At 34.6% G+C, this 20,569-nt stretch overlaps 1 protein-coding gene across 1 annotated transcript in view; it reads left to right on the forward strand.

Moving 5' to 3' along the window:
- Window positions 1-4,710: 4,710 nt before the first annotated feature.
- The window catches only part of Gpr174 (G protein-coupled receptor 174), a 31,442-nt gene continuing 15,583 nt past the window's right edge, over window positions 4,711-20,569 (forward strand). Inside the window, exons 1-2 of the mRNA XM_077107369.1 lie at window positions 4,711-4,761; window positions 17,405-17,497. The gene's annotated coding sequence lies outside the window, so the exon portion shown is untranslated. The remainder of the gene's footprint in view (window positions 4,762-17,404; window positions 17,498-20,569) is intronic.

A 20,569-nucleotide genomic window follows, 5' to 3' on the forward strand; every position in this document is an offset into this window, starting at 1 on the left:
GTTTGCTTGTATGAAATGAGTACAGAAGGAGAAGAGCCAAAGGAATACACCTGCAATACTGGCACTTCCAACTGATGGTAGGTATACAAGAGGACTTTTGGGGATGTGTGTATGACAACTTGCACTGAGTATTGTATTATGTGGAATGTCTGTGGATAAGGGTGTTACTTTCTCTTTAGGACCTTGTCCATATGTACATACATGAGAAAAGTTTATATAAAGTGACTTTTGTGGGCCCCAGCTGAATCCTCTGTCACCTAATGTACATACATACTCTCTAACTGCTTATAGTTAATTATAAACATTTAAAATCAATAACAATATAGCCTGTTCTGTATCATATACTGTTCTGAGCATGTAGATTCAAAAATCTGTTTTCTGTATTTCCTTGAGCATTATTTTTGATTGGGAAATGCAATACCTATTTGCTAAGCTTAAACTGTGATTTTTAATATAATACTCTCTGCACATTTTTTGAATAACAAATTGGGTTCTTTTCATGCCCTAATACATAATGACATCATTACTTCTTATTTTGAACACTGTGTTCTAGACCATTTACCTTTTTTCTTTATTTTCTGGATAAAAAATTAAATTCAGTTACCAAATTAAATTTTACTTCATTGCCTTTGCAGATGAGAATGGTCTTGAATAAACTGGCATCTTGAATTTGGTCATTAAACCATTTGTCTGTAATAGAAACAACTCTTCATACAAATCTCCAATTTCTTTCTGTGAGGTTAACTCTTCTTTCCCCACTATCTTCCATAATTAATTCAGTGACTCTCCATCAAGAAAATATAAAACATATAGGTATCAGCAGAACTGAAAACTTGGACATGGAAGAAGGGTGGGGAGCAGGTGTACCTGTTTGAGAAATGTTTTGCAGTCCATTTAGGACTACATAGTAGTTTCCTAAATATGAGAACTCCCTGATGCCAACATAACTTCATTATCTCAAGACTGGTGATTTTTCTCCAAGCCCTGTGCATCTCTTGAGTCTATGGTTATCAATTTCTTCTTTATTTTTCATTAATTTATAATTACTAATGGAATTCAGTTGCAGTATTGTGCTTTACTACTAGGTTCTACTATAGCCTCAGGATCAGCAGTGATATTCTTTGGCTTGAAATCTCCTTTATTTCAATATTCCAAATCAATATTCAGTGTTTCTTGACTATCAAACTGCCTAGTTTGGGGAAAGTTACTTAACATTTCTAGGCCTGTTTTTTCAGCTATACAATGGGGATAAAAGAGTACCTAAAATACAGGTTGTTTTGACAAAGGAACAAACAATGAATGTAAAATACTTAGTACAGTCCCTGGCATGTGGCCAAACTTAATCTGTAAAATACATTTCCTTCCACATATACAAAAAAAGTATTTTACATAAACAAGGAATGAATATAATGAGTACATTAATTGTTAACTCCCCAATATAATTTGTATAACTGATTTTTAAAGATTTATTTTAATCTGTTAATCACGGTACTCTCATGTTTTGTTGTTGATGATTTGTCAATTCTGTTCACTTGCATGGCAAAACATACAGCACTTGGCATATTGCTGAGTTGCTAAACAAATAAAATCATGACCAGATTTTTTAACCAAAAAATGTTTAAAATATTTAAAATTCTTGGAATGGGAGAATCCCTCCCTGATATTTTAAATTACAGGCCTGATGGTATTAATATGTGTAGGAATTTACATTAATCATGATCTATACTGCACAGTGTACTATTTCATGTGAAGGATGACAAATAAGCTAAGTTGAAATTTAGTAACTTTACAATCATGAGGTAAATATTAGGTGATAATGAAACATTTATTAATAAAAAAAATTTATCTTCGAGCCAATAATAAAAGCTCAAACTTCTCCTTTATTTTCACTTTAAGATATTGTACATTTCAGAATTTCGCTAAAGAGAAACGATAAAAGAAAGATCTTTATCTATTCTTAATTTGAGTGGGGCTTGACATTTTTATTCTCTAAGTAGATCTAAGTGAGTCAAAATGTCTTCCCTTTTATATATAGAGGCAAACTCACAGAGCTCAGTTTTTAAATCCATTTGTTATTTGACCTTTCCTCTGTAACTAAGAAAGACAAGAGTTTGCCACAGATAATACAGCTGCAATGAAATCACCCCTTTCATAGATTCCATAAGGCATTGGCAAGATGGAAATGACTTCGGTGAGGATATTGTTGTAAGAGTCAGAAAACTGAGTTCAGGCTTCAGTTTTATCATTAACTCATTCATGATACTTGAACTGTGTTGTTTCTTTCCCACTTTCTTCATCTTTAAAATGTGAGTTTAGACTAAACTGTCTCTCAGTTCTTATAGGGTAGTATTTGATCAATTTGGAGTGAAATTTAAGAGGTTATTAAAGGGGCATTTCTTTCCTTCTAATCAGTGAAAAATTCTTTCACCTAAATAGGAAAGATAAGTGTACTCTAGCTCAGGAATTTCACCACTGGAGTTTTATTTCAAAATCCACGAAAATTGGCTTCTATGAGTTCTATCTGATATAATGGGCTGAGAATTCAAAAGACATGTTCTACTTGAGAAGACCAATATGTGTGCACTCAAAGCTTATTTAGTTAGAGCAGGCAGGAGGAAAATGAGGATACTAAGAGGTAAGTTGGTATGAAGTAACAAGGTTTATGAATTTTAAGCAACCCAAATATCTTTTTTCATTCTTTCTTTATTAATCCTGCCATTCTTACTAGGTCCAGCCCAAACCCGGCTCCTACTGGAAGACTTGCCTGACTTCCATACTGAAATTCTATCCCTTAACTCTAGTTCTGCAGGATCCCTGACTTGCTTTTTGAAAGCTCACAGCACTAGGTATGATGTTTTAAGGCTCTTGTCACATATACATTGCCTTGTATTTGAGAAAATTGCACAATATCTTATCTGCTTAACTATATTCTAAAAAGCTTAACAAGATGGCACCCTTTCCTTTCTTATCAGTCCCTCCCATTCTTTGTCCCCCATTCTCCCCTCCCTGGCTGTATTTGATCCATTGATCTGCATTTAGCAGGTATTCAAAAGATGTTTGATGAGTGTTGCTAAGGCTATTTGAGAGGAGACAGTATCACAATAAACTATAGATATACCAAAAAGCAAAGTAGAAAAACTTAAATAAAGTATTATCCAGGCCCTAGAGTATGGAATAAAATGACAAAATAGGTGTAATATAATCTAATCTATTGTCAACATACTTAACCTAATGCAAATTTAGATTAATTTACCCTGTGTCTCTTTATACTTTTCTTGTGTCAGAACATTTCACTCTCTCGCTAGCCTAGGACAAAATCATTAAAGCTTGCTTTTTTGCAATTCAGTTTTCTTTATATCCCATTCTCATTATCCACTCTTTCTATGACTGACAAAACTTCAAAGGTTTTTGAATGTTTCTAGAAATGTCAGGATTTTATAATCAAAATCACTGGTGCCTCAAACAAAATCAAGAGATATTTTGAGGCATAGGCCCCTCCCAGTACTCACTATAATATACCACACATTTCTGAACTCATGAGGTTGGACCTGTACTAAAATACTTATTTCTCCCATGACCTATATGAAAAGTTCCCTTGTTCTGATCTGGAGGTAATACTCCAATCCTGGGGATTACCTTCTGTTTATCCCCCTTGTGGTGGATGGGGCTGATGGGTGTAAAGTGTTTGATATAGCATGGCACTGGGCTCTGGGCCTTCTGGGGTTAGGGGTACCTTGGGACACAATCTACAAGAGCTTGAGGCTAGGGTCTGGGTTACAGGAACCTAGTTCCTGTTCACCCAATCCTCCCTAACCACTGGGAGGAAATGGGGGCTTACATGCACTTCCTGATCATAGAGATCCTGAGTACAACAAAGAGTGGGTGGACAGGAAATTAAAGGTGGGTTATAGTTCCAAATTCCTCTTAAGAAGTGGGATGTTCATTTCATGGTCAGGATGCTCATTTCAAACATATGCACAAATGCCTTAGACAGAGGTAATCCCACTCTGCCCTCTTCTAATGGGAAAGACCTAGGGGACATCCTTAGATAGAGAAATATCCTATTTGGTATTGGAACATAACTGAGAAGCTATGATAAAGGATCATACTGAATATTGCAGTGGTCTATGGAAGGGACCAGAGGGCACCTAGCTTCCCCAAAGGGCTCCATAAACAAATAGTCTGTGTGTTATCACAAACTCAATGCTGAGTGCAACCACAGAATTGGAAGACAATGCATTATGGCCCTATAAATAGAAAGGAGGGTTTCTTCTGCTAAGTGTGAAGCTTTGCAGGCTCTATGTACAGCCTGTAGCGTAGCCCTGCATCATTAATCAGAGAGAGAGAGCGAGCGAGTGAGCACGCTGCCCCCTGGAAAACGGAAATGTTCAGTGTGCACAGAGTAGCTTGCATATTTCACTCTGACATCTCAGTACCATGTTTTTCAACATGGTAGTAGTTAGGTAATCCTGAGAATTTTATTTCTTTGTTTTTCTTTTGCCTTCATCATTTTTCTTTTGGATTTCTTTTCCCTTTTTTTACTCATTTTTCTTCCCTCCTCCCTTCTTTCTTTCATTTTTCTTTCTTACTTTCATCCTTTTCTTTTTCTTTCCTAATTTTTTTTTTGACGGTAAAGGAGGATTGGATTGATTGTTCTCAGAACAGGGAGAATTGATGCAAAGATCACTGGCATCCTTATTGAAGTGGCTGTCGCATGAATTCTTTGGAGATCTCTGGAGGAAAGAGAAAGAAACTGAAACGGTAGGATCCAAATTTTTAATGCATAATTAGCTTTCATCTGTGCCTTTCACTCTTGATATCTAGAATTGGACTCTCCACAGCAGGTTCTGGATAACCTGTGAAATCTGAGGGTAGTTATTGGATAAAATGAGCCTAGACCATCCTTACATGTCATTTCCTTGGTATATTCACAAATAAAAATAATTTTATGGTTGAATGCCTGTAGTGGGAGGGAGGAGATAATTTTGAACTTGGGGAAATGTAAATTTGGCATGGAGAAATTTTTCATAATGTGTTTAGCTCAATTTATATTAAATAAATAGCCCTGTGAACATTTGTAATTTAACCTATTCAATACTAAGAAAAGTTTCTTGCATCAACATTCAGGGTGATTTTTAGTGATTTTTATTTGATTTTTTGCTATAACATTTGGGGGATGATTTTTTAAAAATCAATCAAATAATTAAAATGGTTAACTTTGTTTCCTTTTTAAAATGAGCTATGATTTTAAAAATGAGAACAAGAATATCTCAGGACCTCCAGCAATATGAATGAATCATCCTCTGGGCTTGTATAAATTACATATTTTCACTATAAAAGTAGATTTTTGTAATGAATGGTAGCTGTGGCCATTCTGCTTTCAAAGAAGGCAGTAAGAAAAAAAAAACATATTTATAATGACAGAGGGGGAAATAAGAAAGACAACAGACAAAGTTGCTGTTTCTCATAGATAAACCATATTATCAGAGTAAGTAATCAGTACACTAAAAAATTATTTTGGATTAAATTTTCATTTCAGATATTCATAACTGACTTAACATATTTTTGACAAAATGTAAGTTAAGTTGTTTTATGATTTGCATGTTGATTATTGATTGGATACAAAGAGAAAACATTTAGAAAGATGCCTTCTCACTTTATAGTAAATATAAGACTATCAATGACATATAATCGTTAGGAGCTACATCCAGAGATAAAAATAGAGGAAAAAATGATTTCCATTTGAGATAAGGGGAGGAATAGGTAGGAATGTAACATAAATAAGGATTAAAACTCAAGTAAGTTTCCTGCTCCTTTGCTGTCAACAATGATGTGTGTGGAGTTTACTTTTATATTGCTCTAATATTCCAGGAAAGACAAAGTTATAATTTGATTAAATACGTAAAACTAACTACTTTGGCAGAGCTTGGGTCATTCAGCAAAAAGTATTTCTTTCCTCTAGCTGCTTTAAATCTCAGGTATATAGGCAATAGTATCAACCTTATTGATGGACTTCAACTTCATTAGCACAGGGGAAGATTCCTTGAGTAACACTGGCAAATATTTGAATCACATAAAATTCATCCTCCATGAACTTTGTGTCCAAGAGGGGAAAAAGTTTAATTGCAAAATATGAGCTTTGTACTTATGAACACATGTACAGATTTGCCTTACAATGTATTTGTAGTAATATTTCTGTGGGAAATGTGTCTAGTATATCTACTCATTTGGGGCCAGGACATTATGGTACTGACTATTATAAAAGTAAGCAAACACAAAATGGGATGTTGCTGAAAACTGCTCATAGGCTTTCACCTGAAGACCATTAGGAATAGATGAACTTGATTATTCCTCTTTGTACTTAGTAAAATGGACAGGAGAAAAAAGCATGCCTTCTGTCTTCCTCTCATAGATACTTTTGTCAGATACCCCAAACCAGAAATGGAATTTAATTCCATTTCTTGACACCCCCCCACCCAAGCCTGAGAGAAGGGGCCACAGGTGGTACCATTACTCTTACCCATCAAAATGACCTGCCCCAAACCTTCTTAGGGCTGATCTCTCAAGAAGCTGTCTCAGATACCCAGTGAAAGAATAAAAACGTATCAAACACAAAGTTCTAATCCTGTCATTCACTGTAACAATGGCAAATATCTGAGATTCTTTTGTGTTTGAAAAGTGAAAGAGATTGCCAGTTTACATCATACCATTGGAAAAACCGAGGCTTAGCTTTTGAAGTGACTAGGCCAAGTACCTCTGTGAGTCTTTGCCAGAGAAAAAGCTAGAATCTAGGTCTCTTGACACCTCATCCAGTGCTCATTTCCCTTCTTCCTGCTGCCCAACAAAGCTTGTAAATTGAGATATGCATTATTCATTTGGAAATGTTAAAAGATGTCATTTTGAAATCACTCAAGAACCTCTCAATACCAGGGCATACTTAAGTCTTATCCCAAGAGCTCCAATATTGTATCAGACCTTGATTTGTGGGCTTTACCACTCTATTTCCTTGTAAGAATAAAAAAGAATTGTTTCTATTCTGCCCATATGAAAAAAATCCCAGGATGCAAATTAATGCTAAGTGTTATAATACAACATTAACACATACTTAGCCATGTACTTTATGCTATGTGCTATGTTTAGTGCCAGGGAAACAATTTGTCCAATACAGAAGATAAGAGAGAGTATTGGGGAAGTCTTGAGGTATAGGAGATTCAGGGTTTGAGAAGATGAATCAAGATTTCAGGATATTTGTGCCCGGGCTCAGTGGCACACGCCCGTAATCCCAGTGGCTCTGGAGGCTAAGGCAGGAGGGTTGTGAGTTCAAAGCCAGCCTCAGCAAAAGTGAGGTACTAAGCAACTCAATGAGACCCTGTCTCTAAATAAAATACAAAATAGGGTTGGGGATGTGGCTCAGTTGTCGAATACCCCTGAGTTCAATCCCCTGTACCCCAAAACAAAAACAGCAACAACAAAGTTAAGACTTCAGGATATTTGTCTAACAAAAACAAATATGTGCTGATCAGCTAAGGATACAGCGTGATGAAGCTAAATCATTATAGTAATTGGTGGTGTTTGACTCCAAAAGAGGATATACTAGTTAGTGGCTTCACTATTACTAATTACCATATATTCAGGTACTATCTGAGATTAGAAAATTAAAGTGGGTTTTCTTGGGTTAGCCTTCCAAAGACAAATATTGGGAGAAGAGAGCATGATACAGAGACATCATTTTCATTGCAACAATCATTTGCATCAGCCAGGAATCAAAATGCAGACAGAGTTCCTGAAAAAAAAAAATTGGAAATACATGATATTAACCCAAATCAAGTCTGTACAGACCCTGAAAAGTTGTGTATGGGTAGGAACTTTTACAACTTTATCTAGTGAGGAAACCAAATTTTAAATGATTGCCATGATCAGTTATGTGGGATATGTAGAAGCATGACTTGTGCTTAGAGCAGGAACCCAGGCTGCCAATTCAGGCTTGGATGCATCTCAGACAGCATGATTACTATCTCAGTGGGGACTTAAAATATATGCAAAAATATGCCATCAAGTCAAAAGTCCCTCAAGTTTTTCTTACTTTCTGAGAATATATTTGTTTCCTCTAAAATCTTCTGCTTAATGTTGCACTATACTAAACAATGTTTCTCCACATTCTCATCAGCATATGACTTTTAATATTGCTATATATAGTTAAAATTCTTCTAAGCTTTATTTGACATATCAGATTCAAGTATTTCTTATAAGCTAGTGATTTATTTTTATGTGATAAAGTAATTCTTACAACTTCAGTATAGGATAAAATGATAGTGGTTTACTATTTGTAGTATAGGATCTTTTTAGATAATATTAGATGACATAAGTTGTTTATTTAAAACTAAAAGTGTATTATTCTGAGTGTCTAGTCTATTTGAACTGTTAGGTCAAATCATATACTGAGGGCAGGGGTTATGGCTCAGTGGTAGAGCACTTACCTAGAATGTGTGAGGCACTGGGTTCAATTCTCAGCACCACATATAAATAAAATAAAGGCACATTGACAACTAAAACAAACAAATATTTTTTTAAAAATCATATACTGAAAAGTGAATGGCATGTTGATAAAGACTGATTTATTATTTATCAGAGATATTTTCAATTAAATATTGTCACTAAATTATAATTTTAAAAAGCCCACAGAGGGGAATTTTTAAAGTCTGTATTTCATTTTAATCTATATTTTCCTGATTCCCCATTAATTATTCTTATATTTAATTTTTTATTTATATTTATTGATATTTTTATTTTTACATTTACTTATTTTTATTCATACATATTAAAGGGGTACAGTATGATAATTTAATGCAAGTATACAATCAAATCTGGTTAATAAGCATTTCTATTTCTTTAACCATTAATAATTTTTATGTGTTGGGAATTTCATACTCTTCTAGTCCTTTTGAAATATATCATAGGTTGTTTTGCCCTATAGTTAAGCTATTGTTCTAAGGAACACCTAGCAGTGATGATTCCACACTGTATTTTCTGGTACCCCTTATGAAACTGGGATAGCCATCACAGAAAACAGTGAGGTGAATTCTCAGAAAACCAAAAATAAATCTGCTATGTGATTTGGCAATACCATTACTAGCTATATAACCTATAAGAAATTTAATCTTTTAACCAAAAAGATACTTGCACACGTTTATTGAAGCACTATTTGCAATAGCCAAAATATGAAATCAACCCAGATATTATTGAATGGGTGGATGGATAAAGCAAATGTGGCATATTTACAAGATGGAATACTACTCAGCCATAAAAATAATGAAATCATGTCATTTGCAGCAACATGGATGGAACTGGAAATAATTTTGGTAAATGAAACGGGTTAGACACAGAAAGAAAAATACATGAAAATACATGTTCTTGTTTGTAAAAAACCATTAAGTCAAATTTGTAGACTAACATAATGGAAGAGTGGTCATTAGAGATAGGGAAGAGTAGTGGGAAGGGGATGCAGAGAGATATTCAAATGACATCTATTAATTCCTATATCAGTGATATTATTCATTTAACCCTCTAAAGATGTACTTATTTTACTTTTGCTCTGCAAAAGTCAAATAGTCCCAAGAATGTATTCCCTATGATAATAAGGAACACATTCTTGGGACTATTTTTAATTGGAATCTTTTTTAAAAAATCTTTTTCTGTCTGACCTCTGACATAATCTTTTAAAAAAATATTCATTTTTTAGTTGTAGTTGGACACAATACCTTTATTTATTTTTATGTGGTGCTGAGGATCAAACCCAGGTCTTAACACATGCTAGGTGAGCACTCTACCACAGAGCCACAACCCCAGGCCCCTCTGACATCTTCTTATTCTGGAGGTACCACAACCTTCTGTCTTCTCTAAGGAAGCTAGGGTTTAAATAGATGGTACTTATTTTTTAATACTCATAAAACTATTCAGTATTTCTAATAAAATAAAGTTCAGTCACTTTACATACCATTAGCCTTTTTGAGGAAGAACCATTAATGGTAGATAAGCTCATTTTGTTACCAAAAGCAGACATAATCCATATTAAGGCATCTGACACGTTCTGAGGGAACTCTCCTTGTAAAACTCTATAATCTCCAAAATCTTATGAGGACTAAAAAGAAAAATCTACCCAGCTGAAGCAGAGTATGAATATGACAGAATATATTGTGAGGTGGCCAGCCTAGACAACCAATATGGATTAATTAGGAAAAGTAGTTTTGGAGCCCACGTTGTCCTGAATGGTTGGTCATACATTGGACTTTGCTCTAGCTACCTTGCTGAAAGGTCCCTTTGGACATGGAGGATACAGTAAACTTCCCTCATTTTTGAACCATGAAATTTGATTAAGCAAAATATTACAAGGATATTTACAATTTGAAGGAAAACAGGGTTGTTTTTCAGAACACAGGGTATGATCTGGATCATATTTGATGTAGAATTTCTTGTTAATAACCATTTTAGTTCTAAATTACAGTTGTAAGAATAGCACCTTGAAAAATATCATCTGTGTGTCTAGGTCTTTTCAAGGAGAAAAATCACTCAGGAAATTTAGACTGTTTGATCTTGGGAAATTGTTAAATTTGAAAATCTCTGTGACATAGTCCAATAAGGAAGAGGTATTAAGGTTGATTTCCTTAGATTATAAGTTACTCTCTGACTGGGACTTGTGCCAAGCATATATAGCCAGAGTAAAACCAGTATCTGAAAAAATATGGACATGATGGCTAATCATGCTTGTTTATCTCCTAAAGTGCTGTGATACCTCCATTATGTGGGCTGCTTAAATACACTGGGTATAGATACAATCTTTTCCCCATTCTTTTTCATTTTGTGGCACCTGAGAACTTGGAAATATTTTGTATACACATTAAGATGGAAATTGATGGTGAATCATCCAGTACATTCCCCTCTAAAGATTTTTATCACATTGCTTTGGAAATTTTAAGCCTAATCTAGTTGTCCCCATTAACCTGCTTGTGATGTTAGACCTAGGAATTTGAACCACTTCAAAGATGTACTGAATGGTTGGTACATCTTATCTTTCTGAATAATTCCAACACCTCAATTATAAAGATGAAATTAATACATTTTCATATCTCAAAATTTGTTTTCAAAGTAAGGTTTTCATTTAACATAGCTAGGTCTTTTCAAGGAGAAAAATTACTCAGGAAATTTAGACTGGGTGGGAAATTATATTTAATTTCAAAAAATTAATTTTGCAATGTAAATGAGGTTTGATTTCCTCAGTCTCACTCCTAAACATACTGACTTCATTTTCTTCATGGAGAATTCTGAGTCTTTGAACTTGTTTTACTCCCACAGATCTGGGAGATCAATTTGGTTTATTTAAAAAGAAAAAACAGAGTTTTTTCAAAGTTTTTTGAGGTTTTGGAAGTACATTTAGGAATTCTCAGAAACTCTTCACAGTTCTAGATGTGAGCTTCAATACAAGGCCAATGCCTTGACATCAACAAAGAGTCAACATCAAATTCAGACCATCTCTGAGCTGCTGTTTTCTTCCTGTTAAAATTATGCCCTATTCTAAATCAAACATCTTCTTTGTAATGACTCCAGAAGAAATTATTAAATATAATTGTAGCTATCCAGAATCTAGGATTTTGGATCCTATCCACTACTGGCTCTAAATTTGATCTTGGGTGCTAAGTCATCAAACAAGCTTGTGATTCTTACATATTTTACACTTAAAATGTACTGAGCATTGGGCAAGATGTTTTACAGTATGACAAATCTATTATTTCCCCTATTTGAAAATCATACTAAAATTCCAAGAACTTACCCACTGCCTTGGATCAGTTTCCATTTTTTTTTTTTTTTTTGTACTAGGGATTGAACCCAGGGGCACATTACCAGTATGCTACATCTCCAGCCCTTTATATTTTTTATTTTGAGACAGGGTCTCATTAGTTGCCAAGGCAGGCCTTGAACTTGGTATAATTCTGCTGTAGCCTCCCCATTAGCTGGAATTATAGGCATGCCTTGCTCAGTTTCTTTATCAAAAATACTACATTGTTAAAGTATCGTTGACATACAAAAAAGCAGTATATATTTAATTTCAAACCCAGTTCTGTTGGTTGTAAAAGCTTTTTCCATTATGCTGTGCTCTCCCTGTATGAAAAAGTCACATCTCACAACAAAGACTATTATCTTTTTCCACTTGAGAATCAAGGAAATTTGTAATAGTGGGAGTCAAAATGTACTAACTTCAAAATAATCTGTTATTTTACTAGATATAATCTAGAAGAATCTGGAAATAGGAGGGGGATTGAATAAAACATACAGAATACAAAATGAAATGACTACAAATTGAGGTATTATAAAAACTATAGCTGAAACACTTTAATTCTCTCCAACCAATCTTTATGGTGCGTTTACTATTATGATATAAGATGCAAACTTTGAATTCATGGAGCTTATTTACTCAAGGAGGATAAGCTACCACATATTAAATATGATAGCATTAAAGGGATTTAGGAAGAAAGTATGTAACTGCTTGACAATTTTTACTGTAAGTAGAGAGTCACCACCCCACTTATAATTAAGCTGGTGTGATGTGAAAAAGAGATCATATTAGAACTTTTTTAGAGAGTTTGCTTTCTTATTCCTAATCTAATCTATGTCATGCTAGAGGTTAAGAGCAAACAGCTTGAATTGCAGATACAAGTCTCAGTCAGAGATTAAAACAAAATATGTGGTTTTAGATATAAGTTAAAATCAACACAAGTAAAAGGCTCAGAGAAAGAAATATATAAAGAGGCTCTCCTAAACAGGTCTAAGGGAATATTTTATTTATGTGTGTACTTACTTGCTGACATCCTACTGTACTCTCCATGTGCTAAGGGACATTACAATTGAAAGGAAAAGTATGGGATATTTCATATATACATCAGTGTTACACATCAACCATGAGAAGATTTAATATTTTTGTATTTATGAGTAAACCTTTTCCTTAGCACTAAGGACTTGGAATTACAGGATGCCTGTCCCAAGTATATAGCAAAAACTATGATTACATTAAGATGGAATTAACTGGAAATGTAATGTAGTAACTATTATATTAATCAGCTCAAAACTTGGAATTAAAGAAAACAAAACAAAACACAAGTACAAGGTTTTAGGTCAGTTCATCTCCTGAAAATGTTGATTGTTCTTGGCCATGTGCTCCTGCTCTCTGTACACACATACCCTCATGACCGTGTTTCCTTACCAAGATGAAATAGAGAAAGTACCTTGGAACATCCATTCATGTACTCTGTTATCAACCATGCTGTTAGCAGGTGCCAATCATAAGCTTCAGTTTTAAGTCATGCTCTTTTAGGCTAAGAGTATAAACCTGAAAAAAATAAAACAACCAAGCTTCCTTATTTTTCAGTTTCTCTATCTGTGAAAATAGCATGATAGAGGGCACTTATTTTTCACAAGTATGGATCACTATGCTTATGTCAAACAGATACTTTGCATTTCTTTGGTAAGGGCTGCTCTACAATTTGCAAAGTACCATGTGCTATGAGATTGAAATCACACTGCAAAAATTAAGCGGCACCTTCCTGTCCCCTAAGAAATTTCCTTTAGCACATGGCAGCATTATGCTTGATCAAATTTTCAGTTTGAAATGCTCATGAGGAGTAAAATAGTCATAAGGCCTGCCTGTAGCTTAATAAATGAGAAAGAGAAACATGAGTTTGATTTACACTGAAATCATTGCTTTTATAAATGCCATATGGAATAGCCTAACTACCTTAAGGTTTACTGTGGGTTTGTGCCTTAAGTATATGGACACTTTCTATAAAAATTAGCATTTGACCTGCTCAATTTAACAATTTATTTTATACATCTCTTGTTTTGTCTGTTGGGTCATTGCTGCTAATCTACAGGTTTTAGAGGACAGGGACTTTGTCTCCTTTCTTTTTATTTCCTGTGACATCTAGCATGGTGATTTGATTTATAACAAGTTATTCCTCTTCTCTCCACTCCATTCCTTCAAGCTTGATAGTTTAGCAAACTTTAGCAGCAAGAAAGAGTCCAAAGAAGAAAAAGATAATTTGCCCCATTTTAGTTACTTTCTTTCATCTTTGAATGCTAGTATAAATGGATGGAACCAACTTAAAGAAGGCCTGCACATTCGTGTTTCTGTATGGGGGAGATTGAGTGAGAGAAAAGAATGAGAAAGAGAGAGGAATATGTGATAGTTTCTTCTGCACATAATAAAGAATATTGGTTTCCATTGCAGACATAAAATAGAAAGAATGCTTATTTCTGATTTGTGCACTGGTGTGTGATTTAGAAAATTGATAGTTCTTAACAATATGAAACTTACATTTAAATGGTTTAACTATCTGAAGGAAAGAGAAATATCCATATACATATTTGAGAATGTGCAGTGGGAAGAAAATGTGATGTGTATAAAGGAATACAATGCTTTTGAATTAAAGCTCATGTTCTAGTCCTGGCTCTGCCATTAACATATTATGTAATCCTGATTCTCTTTTGCTGCGTTTCAGTTATCTTGTTTGCCAAACCTAAAGAATCAATGGAGGTTCATACATTATTAACAGTCAGGCTGGTGTCACACACCTATAATCCCAGTGAGTTGAGAGGTTAAGGCATGAAAATTACAAGTTGGAGACAAGTCTCAGCAATTTAGCAAGGATCTGTCTCAAAATAAAAAATGCAAAGGGCTAGAGATGTAACTCAGTGGTAAAGCATCCCTGGGTTCAATCATCAATACCAACAACAACAACAAAAAGATTATTAACAAAGCTTTAATAAAAGATTAACAAAGTCTGATTGTTAAAATGCTGAATCAGTTCTGCTAGCAAATGAGAAATTATTATAAAACTCATTGAATCATTATCCATGTCACCAACAGGCTTATCAATAAAAACAGCATGTTGTTCCTGGTGCTCAGTGTATATGTGTTGGCTGAATTACTCTATGTTTAGGCTGATAAAGAGGATTCAGTTTATGATATGAGGAATTCAAACTGTCTATAACCTCTCCCTTACTCCCATCCCATGGTGATATGTTCTTTTTTAACATGGACCTGCAGCTGTCCCAGTGAGTTATTTGAAGAAGGTTACTAGGAAAATACCTGCATGTTCCCTGTGAAGATCCTTGATCTATTTTCCAGATCTATTGTTAATTCTTTACCTTAAATCCACTTACAAGGTTTTGAGCTTAAAAGTAGACAATGTCTCTAAGGGATGCTTTGATTGGGAGCTGTTCATGACAGGAACAAGTCTGTGCCAACTAGAAAAGTCTGTTTAAAACTATGGGTCTTGGGTTAGATATGGAGTGCAGGCAGTAAGAGTTGTGGCGTGAAGATTCTCAGTCAGGCCTGATGTGGTGAAGCACTGAGAAGGAAGGACACAGGCTTTCTTTGTGTCTTCTCCAACTCTTATCTAGAATTGAATCCATCTGACAAAGCAATCTTTCTACTAGGCTTAGACCATCAGAGCTCAAAGTGACCATAGGGACAATCTAGTACAACTTCTTCATCTTACAGATAAAAGATTAAGGTCCAGAAATAGAAGAGGACATTCCAAAGGTCATACCACTGTTAATTGGTGATAGGGCCAAGACAAAAGCCAGGTGTCCAATATCTCTGACTAGTGCTCTTTATTTTACTATTTTCCCTTAGCTTAAATAACCTATGTTAGGAGTTGAAAAAGATAGCAAACAAAATAGAATGGTTTTAGGGTATATGGCTATTCTACAAAAATTAAAGTGATCCAGAAAACCAGAGTCCATTTTTTGATATTTTGCTTAACTCCTCTGATCCATGAAATATAATAAGTGAAATGAATAAAATTAAAAAGTACCTAAGAATATTCACCATTTCAATAGAATCTTCTAACAAGCTAGATTTTTCCTAGTGTTCATGATTAAACTGTAACTCTGCTCAGTCACTGTACTCTGTCCTTGTAGAATATTATTCTAACAAATATTCATATATTTGTTCAACGAGGTAGTGCTTGGGCAGATCTAACACATAATAAACTATCAACAGTGATAAGAACTTGGTCAGTTTGCAATTTCCTGCCTGGGCTTTCTTTAGTAACCCCCATGACAGACAGACAGACCACTTCAGATTCTGGGTCTCTGGGAATGTATTGTGGTTATTCATCTCTACTCTGGTCTGTTTCTCCTACTTTGTTACCCTTATTTGAAGACAAAAAAAATTAAAAGAATTATTATAGATTTTATTCTGGCCACTATTTTTCTTTCTCATGTATTTTTAATATTGAGAAGTTCCTATGTGCCAAGTATCCTATTTATCAGGTGCTAGATGCAGGAAGTATAAGATGAATACTGTTTATTGAGAACCTATTATGTTTGTTAGTCCTTATTAAAAGACTAACTTGATGTCCACATGTGAACTTAGGAACTATTTCATTGTTTGCCTTCCCTCTATGTTTTGGGCCCTCTTCTCTCCTTTGTAGGATCCCTTCCCAACATTTATGAAGCAATATGACTTCCCAGGTAATCCTACTGTATTTCATACCTAAGACTGCCTCCCTTTATGTTCCTGTACTCTTCTCTATACCAAGTAAAATGTATCTCTTTATATTTCATAATCTTGACTTTCTGAAGTGAATTTTAGCTCATCTAGTTGATTGCAGTTAATATACTAATGTGTGACCACTCCTTGTAGTGTTTTCAGGAGATTACTGCAGACATAGTGCCTTAAAGGACTGAATCTATAATGAGACATTTAGGCAAGGTCCTGGGCAAGAAATCATTAGGTAAAGTGGAGCAAAGAGAGGTGGGTTTGTAGTTTCTTGGTGCCCCTATGTCACCTCACATAGGAAGCTACCTACACGCATTGCTAGGGTACATAGAAGGCAGATTTATGTAAAATTTAATTTGCCTCCCAGAAATAGCAGTACTGACAGTCAATGGTCAGCTGGGTCTCTGGTCATATGTATTTACTAATCAATGTATCCATGAAAGGATTGTGGTGACAAGAACTCCTTATAAAAGATTGCTGACTGAGATAAAGAAAGCTCCTACTCTCCAACTGTGTTATGAGTTTGACTAGAGGTTGTGGAATTTTTCTAGGATAGCTCATCGTAGTTAAGACTGTCTTGTGACCAGGGAGTGATTTGTAAGCCCTGCCACTGACATTCGTACCTTCACTCACCCTTCCTAAACGCTGCCAGGTCAAAAAGAGATGTCAAATGATAAAAGAATTCCCACTTACTGTACTTGGCTATCACTAAGGGCCAAGTATAACTGTCTTGATACTCTCACTTGCCCATGATGGTCCATTTCAGTCTCTACCTGCTGAGATTTTCTAGTCCTCTGTGAGCATCTTCTCCATGCTGCACTTGATCACCGCTTTTCTATGTTCTTTCAGGAATGAATTAATCAAGCCACACCTATCACTACTTCCTCAGGAGACCCTCTTGATCTGATTAAGGAGTTCATCAGCACTGGAGAAAACAATAAGGTATTCAAATACGATCTTAACTTCTGTTTTGGCACCCTTCCCGAAATAATATTTTCCACCCTGTGCTCCCTGGACAGATACTGAGAGCCCCACTAGCCACCTGTTACACATGTGCTGGTCTACTTGGTAGATTACCAAATAATAGCAAAGTTCTAGTAGTCAAGATATGCAGCCTTAAAAAAAAAAAAAAAAACATGGGAGGCTTTGGTTTCTGGAGATTGGTAAAATGTATCTTTACTGTGTCACATTGGATCTAAACTCCCCCACAAAATTTGGTCATACTGACCCTCTCTTTATTTACTATTTTGATATTGTGTTCATCATGGATATTTGCATCCATTTTGATTTTATAACAAATATTGCATTTTAATAATATTTACCTTTATTACTGAAGTTTGTGGAAACCCCTTAAATTTTGTGTCAAAAAGAATGCCTCCTTTATCTCACCCTAGTTTTGATCCTGTATTTTATCAGCTGTTTGACCTTTTTCTTAGACTTAAAAAGGAAACTAGAAAACCAGGTGCCCAGCCTTTACTCCCATTTTGAAAATAAACCTACATACAGGTCACATAAATGATTTCAATATTAATCATTTAAAATATTTATATCTCATTCAGTGTATATTACCACTCTGTATGCATACAGTACAGTAATATTTGTGTGTTAAAGAAGGGAATGCCATTTACTGAAAAGGAAAATTATAACAGATGTAGGTGAATCAAGTGAATATTAGGCAAGTGTTTGTTCCTTGATTGGTAAGTCTCATGTTAGGGAATGCTTTGGAAGATACAGACTTCAGAGTAGGAAGCATTTGGAATGTTTGTTTTTGAATTCTTTGTCTGGATGCCTGTTTTTAGTAGTGTGTTACCCAAGCAGTAGCCTAGATATCTAATCATTGTTAGGGATATGTCTAATGCTTAAGTCTAGTTTAAAAACTAGAGCAAAATGATAGTGTAGTTCACTTGAACATGAGGGGAAACAGGCCTTAACCATAATAACATTAGTTTATATCTCTAACTGGGAGGTCAGAATTTTAGTAAGTACTACAACTACTGAAGTACACATATGTGAATATATTCATGTTAACCCTAATTATTTAAAACATGTGTTTATAAGCATATGAAACATATATTGAAGTCAATTGTTCCTTTCTTTCTAGTTGCATTTTCTCTTAAAAAGGAAAGATCTTTTACTCAAGACCATTTGAGCCTCTTCTCCTGTTATAGTCAGGATGACAGTTAAGAGCTCAGTGAAACAGGGAAAAAAAATCAGGCACCTCCCTGAAGAACATGATTTTGGTAATATCCATTAACTAGTGATTCATGACAGGTAGAATAGCCTACACATCCAGTGGCATACCTCTTTTGTCAAAAGTGGTCATCTGTTGGCTCAAATGAAGTACTATGCCTCTGTAGGAGGTATTAACAGATATGCTGGGTGATGTTTTCATTATTATTCTGATATGAAATTTAAATTAACTGGAGGAAATTAATTTTCATTTATTGGTAGTCATGAAAAATACTAATAAAGGTATACCCTCTTGGCTTAAGAGATAGACAGGAATAAAATACTCAGCCAGTAGTACTAGCAAACAAAAAACAAAACATAAAAACCCAACAAAACTTTTTATAAATAGGTGTGTAAATATATCCACATAAATGGCTTAAATTATTTCCTCCTGGAAACATTAACCAGTATTCAGTCTTTTGCCACAGCATTTATCTATGTGTACAGTTATTTTATAGTGTTTAAGATGCTAACAATTTATTTCATTTGATATATTTATATAGTACTTACAATAGAACTTTATAAATATTAACTCATTAACTACTCCTAGAAGTAGTTACTTTATCACCTCATTTATAAGATCAGGTAATTTAGACATAGAAATGACTATCTTATCCAAAGTCACACTGACAGAAAGTGGCAGAGCCAGGCTTTGAATCCAGGAAGATTGCCTCCAGAGTCCATACTCTTGCCTACCAGTGATTCCTTATTATTTATAAAATATTACATAATAATTACATATTCATACATATGAACAAATATTTATGACATGGAATGTCAAGGCTATTTAAAAACCTAAAATCATAAAATATCAGAGCTAGAATTGTCCTTAAATGTTATCTGAGTTAACCTACCTATTATTGCTCAGAGAAATTATGTGACTCTGGGCTGAGGATGTGGCTCAAGCGGTAGTGTGCTCGCCTGGCATGCGTGCGGCCCGGGTTCGATCCTCAGCACCACATACAAACAAAGATGTTGAGTCTGCCAATAACAAAAAAATAAATATGAAAAAAATTCTCTCTCTCTCTCTCTCTCTCTCTCTCTCTCTCTCACTCTCTCTTTAAAAAAAAGAAATTATGTGACTCCTCCAATGTCACATATATATATTCAATAGTAGAAATGGAATAAGAGTTCAATATTTATCCCTCTCAATCTAGCACTCCTCATTATACCAAGTTGTTTTGTTATGACTAATATAAATAAAATGTATCACATTTTATATTTTGAATGTCACTTTACAGACATTCATTGCTTATTCTAATGATGCTGTTGTTCACCAAATACTCTCATAATTTTCCTTTGAAATTCCTTTTACAACTGGCTTTAGCCAATTAAGGAAAATGTCACAACTTGCTTTTGACCAAAATACCATTTTCTGTTGGATCTCTAATTTAATTGTTTAGACTTTGCTATGAATGGCTTTTGATTGTGTATAAAATTTCAAATACTTTTAAAAGGCAAAAAATTGTCACTCCTTGTATTATTCTAGAGAACATGATGCATAGTTTGAGTATAATTCTAAAAAATACTTGCAAAAATATTCTGGGCAGTAAGAGTATAATTGGAATAAGCACATAGCCTTTCAAAGTGACAATTTAGGAGAGTCAAGTTTACTTAGATTCTTGATTTGTGATAGTTTATTTAAAGAAAATATTGGGCTGGTGTTGTGTCTCAGTGGTGGAGTACTTGCCTAGCACATGTGAGGTACTGGGTTCAATCCTCAGCATCACATACAAATAAATAAATAAAATAAAAAGATATTGTGTCCATCTATAACTAAAAAAA

Source organism: Callospermophilus lateralis, chromosome X (genome assembly GCF_048772815.1).
Source record: "Callospermophilus lateralis isolate mCalLat2 chromosome X, mCalLat2.hap1, whole genome shotgun sequence".
In the NCBI taxonomy this organism is placed as follows: Eukaryota; Metazoa; Chordata; class Mammalia; order Rodentia; family Sciuridae; genus Callospermophilus; species Callospermophilus lateralis.